Source organism: Trifolium pratense, linkage group LG3 (assembly GCF_020283565.1).
Source record: "Trifolium pratense cultivar HEN17-A07 linkage group LG3, ARS_RC_1.1, whole genome shotgun sequence".
Taxonomy (NCBI): domain Eukaryota; kingdom Viridiplantae; phylum Streptophyta; class Magnoliopsida; order Fabales; family Fabaceae; genus Trifolium; species Trifolium pratense.
The window spans coordinates 29,137,706-29,148,481 of NC_060061.1; the positions used below are offsets into that span (position 1 = coordinate 29,137,706).

Sequence of the window (10,776 nt, forward strand, 5' to 3'; positions counted from 1 at the left end):
TCCCATAAAACGTGTAAGACATTTGTCCCCTGACAAACAGAATTTCAAAAACTTATAAATCAAACTAGCATTATAACTCTTCATCATCGAAGTATATGATAATTATTATGCGGTCACATTGTTTTTTTCATATATCTTTGGAAAGAAAACAAAGTTGACAACACTTGCATAATATAATTCATGCGCTTTAGCGTTTGTCAATTTTTATTGAAACTTTTAAGTAATATAAATCAAAATATAAAAGTAATCATAAAAACTACAACATTGTATATAATAATATATTTTCAACGTAATTGTTTTCGTGTACATCTACATTGATAATTACTACAAATTTCAATGAAAAGAGTACCACAATATGATTCACACTCCTCGTCATTACTACAAGGAAAAGGATCTCCTGGGAATTATAAAATAAAGGTAAGAGTTGTTAGCGAAATGTGATGAAAAAATATGTATAAGTTAAAGTATAAAAGTTTAAAAAGATGAGAACATGTGCATACCGAAGTTTAAAACCCTTACAATAAAAATAAAGAAAATTAAGACGATCATAACATAATTATTTTTTAGAATAGTCATAGTTTTAATTTCTCCGTGAGATGTAAAAAATTTAAACTTTTCTATAAATTTATAAATAAGTTATTTCAAATTTGGAGATGCAAGAAAGCTATTTGAAAATTATTGTCATTATTAAAAGTCGTTTACGTGCATATGTGTCATGCTTGTCCGTTTAGATCATTCAATAAACAATCTAACATAAATAATTTTCATTAACCTCTCTTATCATTAAATTTTATCTCATTTATAACCTTTCGTGATAAACATGGGAAAACTCAAAAATAACAATACAATAATATTCGATGACGACAAGTTCTTCTTAAGTATTAATCCTCTATAAAGTGCTCATGTGTATACTATATACAATGAAAAAAGTAATTACAAGTTGAGGGGGGCAAACCCAACGGTAAAAAAGAAGAAGATAGAGAGCAGAAGAAAATGAAAATAAATTAAGACAACCTAAGAATAGGTAATCCACGTCTACTACAAAGCAAAAGGAGGCAAGGAATCCCACCAAAGAAAGTTGATAATTTGATGACCGTGATTCGCCTATTTGTCAGCATACATATTACCTTCTCTGAAGATATACGAGAATATATCACCTACATACGAAAAGAGAAACAATTTTTCCATTTATTCTGGATGTTCCAAGGAACAATGTCATTATTCTTACTAGCTTGAATAGCAACCTCAGAATCACTGTCCATCCAAACCATGAGCCAACCTCTATCAAAAGCGTTGTCAATCACCAAAATAAGAGTCGTGCGTTCAACATATAAAACTAATGAGAAATTTCAGTTTGCAACAGAAGACGACCTAAGAATAGGTAACCCACGTCTACTCCAAAACAAAAGGAGGCAAGGAATCCCACCAAAGAAAATTGATAATTGATGACCATGATTCGCCTTTTTGTCAGCATACATATGACCTTCTCTAAAGATATGAGAATATATCACCTGCATACGGAAAGAGAAACAATTTTTCCATTTATTCTAGATGTCCCAAGGAACAATGTCAATATTCTTACTAGCTTGAATAGCAACCTGAGAATTATTCTCCATTCAAGCCATGAGCCAACATCTATCAAAAGCATTTTCAATCACCAAAATAATAGTTGTGCGTTCAACATATAAAACCGATGAGAAATTCTGTTTGCAACAAAAGCTCCCCAAATAAGCACTAGAGCTATTGCGGAAAATCACACCACTAGAAGACACAAAGTTAAGAAAAAAGCCATCATTGTTGGCCCACTACTAGAAATCTCGTGTTTAGCGGCCAATTTTGCGACCGTCTAAAATCAGCATCAACAATTGTGGTTGTTACTCTGTTGTGACCAACTCAGCTACCGATTTTTAGCGACTGAATTAGCAACCGATTTTTTAGCGACTAGCTTAGATACTGAGTTTGCGACGCTCTATGCAATGCATTGTCCGACGCTGTAGAAACTGATTTAGTGACTGATACCAACGACTGATTATAGCAACCGATTTGCGACCAATTTGTTTAATTTATAAAAAAATCAGTCACTAATTTTGATTTTTTTTTTTGTGTCAATTTTTTTTTTTTGATTTTTTTTAAAAAATAAATAAATTGTAGCCCCTGTAGTATATATATATATATAACAAAACACATTAGTAAATGAAATTCTTATAAAGCCCTGCTTAATCAAAGATAATATAGAAAAATTACAATACAAACAGTGCAAATCACAATTGGTAACATAAGAATGCTCAATATAGAGCCTGTTTGTTTGAGATTTAAAAAATGATTTTTTTAAAAAAAATCATTTTCAAGAAAATCATTTTTCTATAGATATTTTGAAAACAATTTAAAGCTATTTGCCGTTTGTTTACAATTATTAAAATCTATTTTTTTAAGATGGTGAGGGATGATGAATGATAAAAAATGGATTTTGATAAAAGCTATTGAAGATAGATACTCATTTTGATGAAAAAATAATTTTTTTTACTAAAATGATTTTTGAAAAAACCTGAAACAAACACAAATAAGATAAAAAAATAGATTTTTTTTTTTGGAAATATAGATTTTTTTGGTGAAAAATCTGGAAAAAAGGCCCACGATAGAGACAAACATAAATTATATCTATATACAGCTTAGTTTTTTTCATTCTAATACACTTTGTAACTTTATTACGTACGTATGGTACTTATTAGGTACTATAATTGGAGTACCACTCATTTGAGTACCTATTAGGTACTACTTCTAAAATAAAAACCCTCTATCTCCTCTTGGACCCACCTTATTTTTCATTAAAATATTTTTTTCATGAGCCCACTTTATTTTATATATTCAATTTGAATTAATGGTACAAAACACAATTTTTTTTTGTACATCTCAAAAGCACAATTTTTGAATTGGCATGCCTCTAAAAAAATTTAATGTCAACTATATAGACGTTGGTGCAATATTCGGTAAATAGAACCCAATATAATATGGGGTATTATTTGGCCGATGGTATTTATCCACAATGGGCTACACTTGTCAAGATAACTCTAATGTCACAAGGAGATAAAAGAAAATTGTTTGCCCAACATCAAGAAGCAGCAAGAAAGGACGTGGAGCGTGCATTTGGAGTGCTTCAATCTCGATTCGCAATTGTATGTGGCCCGGTGTGTAATTGGCATATGGATACAATCAGTGGCGGATCCAGGACCCTGGATCAGGGGGTGCAAATTTAACGATATTTTTTTTTTTCTTTTTCAAGTTGCATAGCGGCATAAAATTTCACCCTTAAAGTGAATAATTAAGTAAGAAATTCTGCGTACGAACTTTGGCCTATGCAAATTGAAACGTTCATATCAACTGAGTTATGGGTATGTTGATATGTTTTTGAGATCTGTTAAGATTAACAGTATTCAATAAAATTATATAAACCGTTAATTTGTTGGGTTACAATAATATACCAAATGATTTCAGATTTCTTTAAAACTAAACATGAGTGGTCTATATGATATAAATTTACAATCCAACTATATATTTTAAAAAATGTGTATTCGTTGAATTGTTATTGGTCGGTGTAACATCACTCGATAACAATAAAATTTGTAGAAAAAACTACACCTATGTATAATATTAATCATGACTATATTGAATGGCATATAGTGGCAAAACGTTTCCATAAAAAAACAATAATGAATTTTTCCAACTTTTAATTTTTCCTTTACTCCAATTTGTTCAAAAACTATCATGCATAAACCGGTGAAAAATATAATAAACTTCTCTTGGTGACTACCTCTTACTCCAAAGTGATATTTTAAAAAAGCAGTTTATTGGCCCAAGCCCACAACATAAGTAGATACACGCGCACACAACCCTAATCTGTAGTCGCAACACTTCATCTTCTCTAGTTCATTTCTCATTTCTTCTACTCTGTTCTTTTTCAATTTATGAACTAATAAACTTTTAATTCACTTATTTTTCTTCCGTTATTCTTTCTTTGTGATAGAAATAGTTGGTCATGAGTACAAAACGAAAATTTCAGGGTGTGCAAAGAACAAAAATACAAGATTATACATGCAAAGTTTTAACAGTTGAGGGGTGCAGAACAGTTGAGGGGTGCAGCTGCACACCCTCAACTGTATGTAGATCCGCCCCTGGATACAATTAAACATATATTATATGCATGCATTATATTGCATAGCATGATTGTGAAAGACGAACGACACATGTATGCTGGTCATTTTAATTATTCTTATGATCAGCCCCCAACAATGATGTTTCAACAAGTGACACACATAATGGTCCTCATCCAAATCTCGCACCATACCTTCAAAGAAGAGCACAAATTCAAGATATGCGACCTCATCTTCAACTTCAACATGATCTTGTCGAGCATATTTGGCAACGTTTTGGGAATGATGATCAACAAAATTAATTGTTTTTAAAATTCTATAATGTTATTTTAAATTATTTTTTAATTATGTAATTCTTAAAATTTGGGAATATTATTTTAAATTAAATTTTGAATTTTAATTATTTTTCGAATTATAAAAAAAATAGTACATACTAATTTTGTAATTTTATCATTATTATTTATATTATAAAATCTATAATTAAATAATAAGTTATTGTAATGATGTGGAATTATTGATGATACCCATTTTAGAACTTTTTAAGAAGTGCTCCATTGGAGGGGTTGAGTACCTATTAGGTATTATTATTAAAAAATAATAAATTAGTGATGTGTCCATTTGGGACTCATTTAAGTACTCAATGTTGGAGTGATCCATTGTGGATGCTCTTATCCCATGAACTCATATGGGTTTCTTTAAGTGGATCCCGTTTCATTCTTTATATTATTTCACACTTCCCAATTATTTAAACAAGTCAATCACATTTCTCCAATATTCATACAACTCACCAAAAACTCTCAAAGGGGTCCAGTGGACCCATAAGTTACAAATTATATAGCCTTGCAATCTTTCTTTATAGTATAGTTGGTAATTTGTTACTGTAATTGAATGATCCAGCAAATGCTAAAGGACGTGCTTCTGCGTGCCAACAATTCAATATAAAGCACGTCCATTAAATATGAAATATCTGTTTGCCCTGACACAAGCAACTTGGAAAACCTGTAGGAACTATGGAATTGCAGGCGATAATTATGGTCTAAGAGACTCCCACACCTCCTAGCTTCCTTTCATCCAACAGAAAGTTTATCATTATTGTATCATGTGATGGAGACACTCCAAACAAGAAGGCTCTTTGACAAAATAAACCAAAAAGTACCTGCATCCATGATAGTCGCATATGATCTCAGCACCAAGTCAAATTTCTTCTCATAATGACTTCATTGTTATATCATGTGACACAACCATAAATAGTCACTTACTAAAAAACAAACCACTGTGATCACAAATCTCACTTAAGTCCCAAATGTTACTCTATTGGTTATTATGTCTACCTAATCTAACAAAACCATTATGATACAAATAGAATTTTTTAAGGCGAAGAGCTTCCGACTGGATGAACTGGACCTCTGAACAAACAGAAAGTAACACAAGCAATTAAATTAACCTTCAAATCATGTTCTAAATCAAATATCAAAGGATAAACAACTTATGCAAAAAATGTACACATCGAAGCAAAAACATCACCAAATCAGATTTGAATGAATAAAATAAATGAGATTGAGAAAGAGAGAGAGAAACAAACTTGTCTTGAACATGACGCAGTGTTAGACGATATTCATGCTCGCACTGACGCAACATTAGATCAGGTCATCATTTGATCTAAATGTATTCAAGAAGACATTTATAAGATTTTTCCACCATCTATGCTTCTTTAGATCTGCATATTAACAAGTCAGCGAGTCTTAGGCAAGAGTACCATGCACCCAATTAGTGGTAGTTATGGTTCTACCAACAATAGCCATACTTTCAGCAAAATACAAGGACAAAACTTAGACATTGTGCTATAGGTGCTGTTGGAACTGTTCCCAATAAAATCGTGACACCTGGATTAATTAATATAATGGACTTATCTTCCGTCATCTCTCTCCAACCTCCGTTAACTTAGAAAACAAAACTCTGTGGAAAACTCTGCTGTCTGCATTTCCATATCATCATCATCCAATCGATGCTTTTTGATAAAATGAGAAGCTTTTGTGGTTTTTCTTTTAAATATATGAAATTTTATTGAAAAAAAATTTGAAGGGAATTTTTTTTTATTACATTTTATTGTTATGAAATTCAAGTTAATATATTTAAATTTTTTATATCAGCCGGGTCAATAGTCGTGCGGTCTGACCAGTGAACCAGTGACTCAATGCCTCGATCGGGCCAATCACCGGTCCGGGTTTTAAAACATTACTCTTGTATCCCTATAATTAGGAGTTAGTGTTTAGACTTTTGTATTATTATCAATTATTTTTAACCATAATTATATTTTCTTCTTTTTGTTTTATCTATAACAAGTAACTTAAACATGGTATTAGAGAGGTATTATCCACCGTGACATGTGCACATTATTTTGTTGTCGAGTTCCAAAAAGTTTGGGAATATACTTAGTAGTTAGATTCAAACATGCTATGACATTTCTGAAAAGAAAAAACTTTAAATATAGAAATGTTGTGGTTACCTTGCTCTTTTGGACTTTTAAACGAACTTAAAGGCCAGTTTCTTTATCTCTTTTGGCCTAAAATGTAGTCAAAAACTCAAAATGCAGATTAGTTGTTCATATTATGAACAAATATATTTTGGAGTAGAAAGACCAAATAGCAACAGAAAGTTTAAGATAAAATATAACCAGAATGTGGTGAAAAAGGTTATTGTGCTTAATGACTTTATCATCCCTTATAGGACAAACTTCTAGCCAATCCAATGCAAAAAACTTCAATGCAATTTCGCCATTTGTCACTCCGGGATTTCCATTGTAGACACCAATCTACAAAAGTGAAGACAAACTCAAACCATAAAACTAAAGCAAGAGATTTAACAATGGCATATATCATTGAACTCATATGATTAAGCAATTACAAGTAGAGGGTACTTATAATTAAATGCATAGTATTCCAGTAAAGAAATTATATTAATCAAATACAAGCGCCTTATATCATATATGGACAACCGGCTTTGAAGGAAATTCCATACATTTGCTGCAATCCCATTTGCTGCATTCCAATCTCACCCTATGCATTTTTATATGAAAAATATGGTTATTTAAAAACATTTCAATTGAAATGGTTATATATAAACATTTCATAACAAGCAAAGAATTATATTTCCGAAAATTTAAGTTAACTTAACCCAATACATTATTAATTTAAATTTTAAGTTAACATAATATATCTCCGTGAACAGTAATTTGCAGAGGAAACATACAATAGAGATTGTATTAAGTTATTCCATTTCTCATGCCATCAATAGAGATATATTTTCATGTCCTTGCAGCCAGAGTTTACAAATGCATGGATGATCTTAGTGCTAATAGATTATTGGTCTATGATAATAAATGGAAGAATTTATTTCATTTTACATTGAGGTTTCTCATTTATAAATTCTAAAAGTTGAATTGTAACATAGCCTTTAATTCAAGTCTCACATGTCATTTACACATTTAATAATGTATGTATGCAAACCTACTTTACGCGAGTTACAATGCTTCTTCCACGACCTGTGTGAAATCTAATGATGCAAAATAGTATTAAACGAACTTGAATCGAATATTATCAACATAAACTGCCAAAGCACAATATTTGAAAGTTAAATATGAAACAGACCATTTGCACCGGTCATTTCATGTCTGTCAATCGTGGTTCGCAGAAAATGGAGATTTGTTCAAATTCCGCTATGCTACAGCGCTATAACGCAGCAATAAAGACTATTTTAAAACAATTTGTACTTGTTTCAAAATTTTATATTTTTTTTACTAAATAGCATATCAAGGAACAATAATGATTTTTTTTAAATTCCGCTATGATATAAACGCTATAGCACCACCATAACCTCATTTTGACAACATTGCTTCATGTTGGTTTACAATGGAGGCCGAAAGTATATTAATTGCATGAGCAGAACTATGCCGATGAAATTTACAAAAAATGAACAACAATGGAAGGGAACAAGTGTTTATCACTTCACATGCAAAGCAAGAGAATATACCTTATCTGGTTTAGATGCACTAGATGTTACACCAATCCTTAATGAACCCTTTGGCAGAAAGTTTTCTTTCTCCACAAGTTCGCCATGCTGAAAGATGAAACTATAAACATTATTATTAATAGTGAAAAAAAAAACTAATAAAAGTTGGTGACATGAGGTATAAAGACTCTTTGAATTGACTTGATTGAGTTTATCTATTGACATAAGCACTTGTGAGACCGCTTGGGAGAGTTTACGAAAACAGTTTATGAAATGTCCATAAACTGCTTTCAGCTTATTTCCTAAGAAGCTTATAAAACAGTTTGCTTACATTCAATTTGTGTGTTATTATGTTTCCTGGACCAATTATTTGCTCACTATCAATCCAGTAAGAAGGAATTTTGCGTTCCTCAGCTATCTCTTGAAGGTGCGATGTATTATTCGAGTTCCAACCACCAACAACTTACTAACATACGATCCATATCTTTCTCCACCAGCTTGTAAATAGCATCTTGTCGCTCCTAAAAGGAAATTCAAAATAACTGTTTGATTAGAATGAAGGCATATAGAATGGCCACTGGCCAAAAATATATATTATGCATAACAGTGCGATGTAGAACTGGCTAAGAGCTGCACAAATTGTGTTGAAGCAATAACATCAAGAACTAGAGAAGTGGAAATACCTGAGTAGCATCACAAATTGTGTTGAAGCTTATAAAGTACTCAGTAACGTTTTCCACACCATATACATGCGCATCATTGTCCTCTCCACCAGTTTCCCTGTGAACCGATCATCAAAATACATATAAGAATTAATTAAAATATATGAACAGAGCACAAGTGAAACTCTTTGCCCAAACTACTAAAAAGATAAAAGCTAACCAATCTCTTCAGTCTCTCCCTTGAGCAATGTTGTCTGATTTGCAATGCCAAGTTTTATTAGGTCACTGTCTGGATCAAAGCAGAAAGGGCAAATTTAAATTTCTGTACAAGAAAAATAAAATAATCACGACATTGAAGGGAATTGGAAACAAGATTGTTGATAGGACAGGACAAAAGTGGTACCTCGAAAAATGCCTCTCTGCCTCTGGTTGAGCTGGACCCATTAAGTTCATATGATAATACAATAGTGCACGTGTCTAAATGCTCTTATGAAAATCAATCCACAAATAAAATTTGTACATATATTCAACCATTTAAAGCTTTTTACTTGATTTATGGGAACTTAAGGGTCAACTCAGAGTTCTACTAGTTAAATTGGTCTATCCCATTCTACATACAAACTTATTTTTACCTATTGAAATTGTTGGTGAAGCTTCAATTGCATTCGGATGTAGTTCAAATCATACATTTCTATCATACCAGAAGGTACATAATAATAAATTCTTGTTATTACTTACCAGAAGTAAATATATCGTAATCTAAAAAGAGATAAAAAAATTGCATTAATCAACTTGTGAATCACCTTACTGATTCTGCAGTGTAGAATGAGGTTGCTATTGCAGCAACCATAATTTAATGCAAATGATAACAGGACCAGTGGATTATGAATCTAAAAGAGATTTTACCTTGAGAACAATGAGCTAATCATATGAAGGACATCACATAAAATATCCAGACATTTACATTTAGTTTCAGTGCTCATATCCTGTGGTCATTCAAATAAAAGAAGATTCATAATTAAAAAAAACCAATGAGCTAATATTATTAACACTTAAACCAGCAAAATAATGTAAACTAAGCAAGTTCATAAATAAAAGCAGACAATTAGTAATGCGGCATTATTGCCATGACGAGAAGAATCTAGTAGCTCATGGACCAGAAAACGAAAAGGCCCAAAATCAATATGACCCCATTTTAGCTCGCATCCCATGCCGTGAACATGAAGAAACTAGTAGAGTGCTGCTGGCAGCAAGCATAGCTCATATTGCACCACAAAGCTACGAGGCTAACTGTACCCAAAAATATAAACTGAAAAACCAACCAAATTTATTTGCAGATATTAATAATAGAGCAAAAACCCTTAATTAACATCTTATTTTATCAATAAACAAAATTCCTTCGAGAGAACCAGATTCTTAAGCGTTGGTAAAGGCGGAATGTGGAGAGTGATATGATAATATAAAATTGGTTCCACTAGGGTGGTTATTAGGTCCATTTTGTACCATTTTAAAGCAAGTCCAGAAACATCACCAGCAACATCTTTAAGTTGTTGTATGATGATATTATTCAATTTAAGTTCGAGATCATGATCGGCCCTAAAAGTGGGTTTGGTCAACTCATTAAGCAAATCACAAGTGACCATATATCTGTCTTCCCAGTCATCTGTGTGTGAGAATCAATACCGGGAAAAGCTAAGTTAGCCATTGTTGTATGAGACAATGACTAACGTGGAATGTTGTTAGTTAAGTAGGGAATATGAGAAGCAACAAACAAACAAATAAACAAACAAACTAGATGAATTGAAAATAATCATGCATACAAAAGACCTTGATCGGAGATTTATAAGCAACGCATCATCATAAACATAAAGCAAAGATTGGAATGTATCATAGAAAGAGAGATAGAATCCTAACCCTAGGGCGAGAGTGGATCAGCGGAAGTCAAAACTCGGAATGCA

General features: G+C 32.0%; 2 long non-coding RNA genes and 1 pseudogene across 2 annotated transcripts; all 3 read right to left on the reverse strand.

The window, feature by feature from the left end:
• Positions 1 to 244: 244 nt before the first annotated feature.
• On the reverse strand, positions 245 to 590 carry LOC123913632. Its single transcript, XR_006811682.1, has 2 exons — positions 501 to 590; positions 245 to 397 (listed from the first exon to the last, which is right to left on the reverse strand). It is a non-coding gene; the product is annotated as an uncharacterized LOC123913632 (long non-coding RNA).
• A 4,398-nt stretch (positions 591 to 4,988) lies between these two features.
• On the reverse strand, positions 4,989 to 6,761 carry LOC123913631. Its single transcript, XR_006811681.1, has 3 exons — positions 6,655 to 6,761; positions 5,731 to 5,865; positions 4,989 to 5,554 (listed from the first exon to the last, which is right to left on the reverse strand). It is a non-coding gene; the product is annotated as an uncharacterized LOC123913631 (long non-coding RNA).
• Positions 6,762 to 7,123: 362 nt separating this feature from the next.
• Positions 7,124 to 10,523, reverse strand: LOC123914918 (annotated as a pseudogene).
• Positions 10,524 to 10,776: the final 253 nt, after the last annotated feature.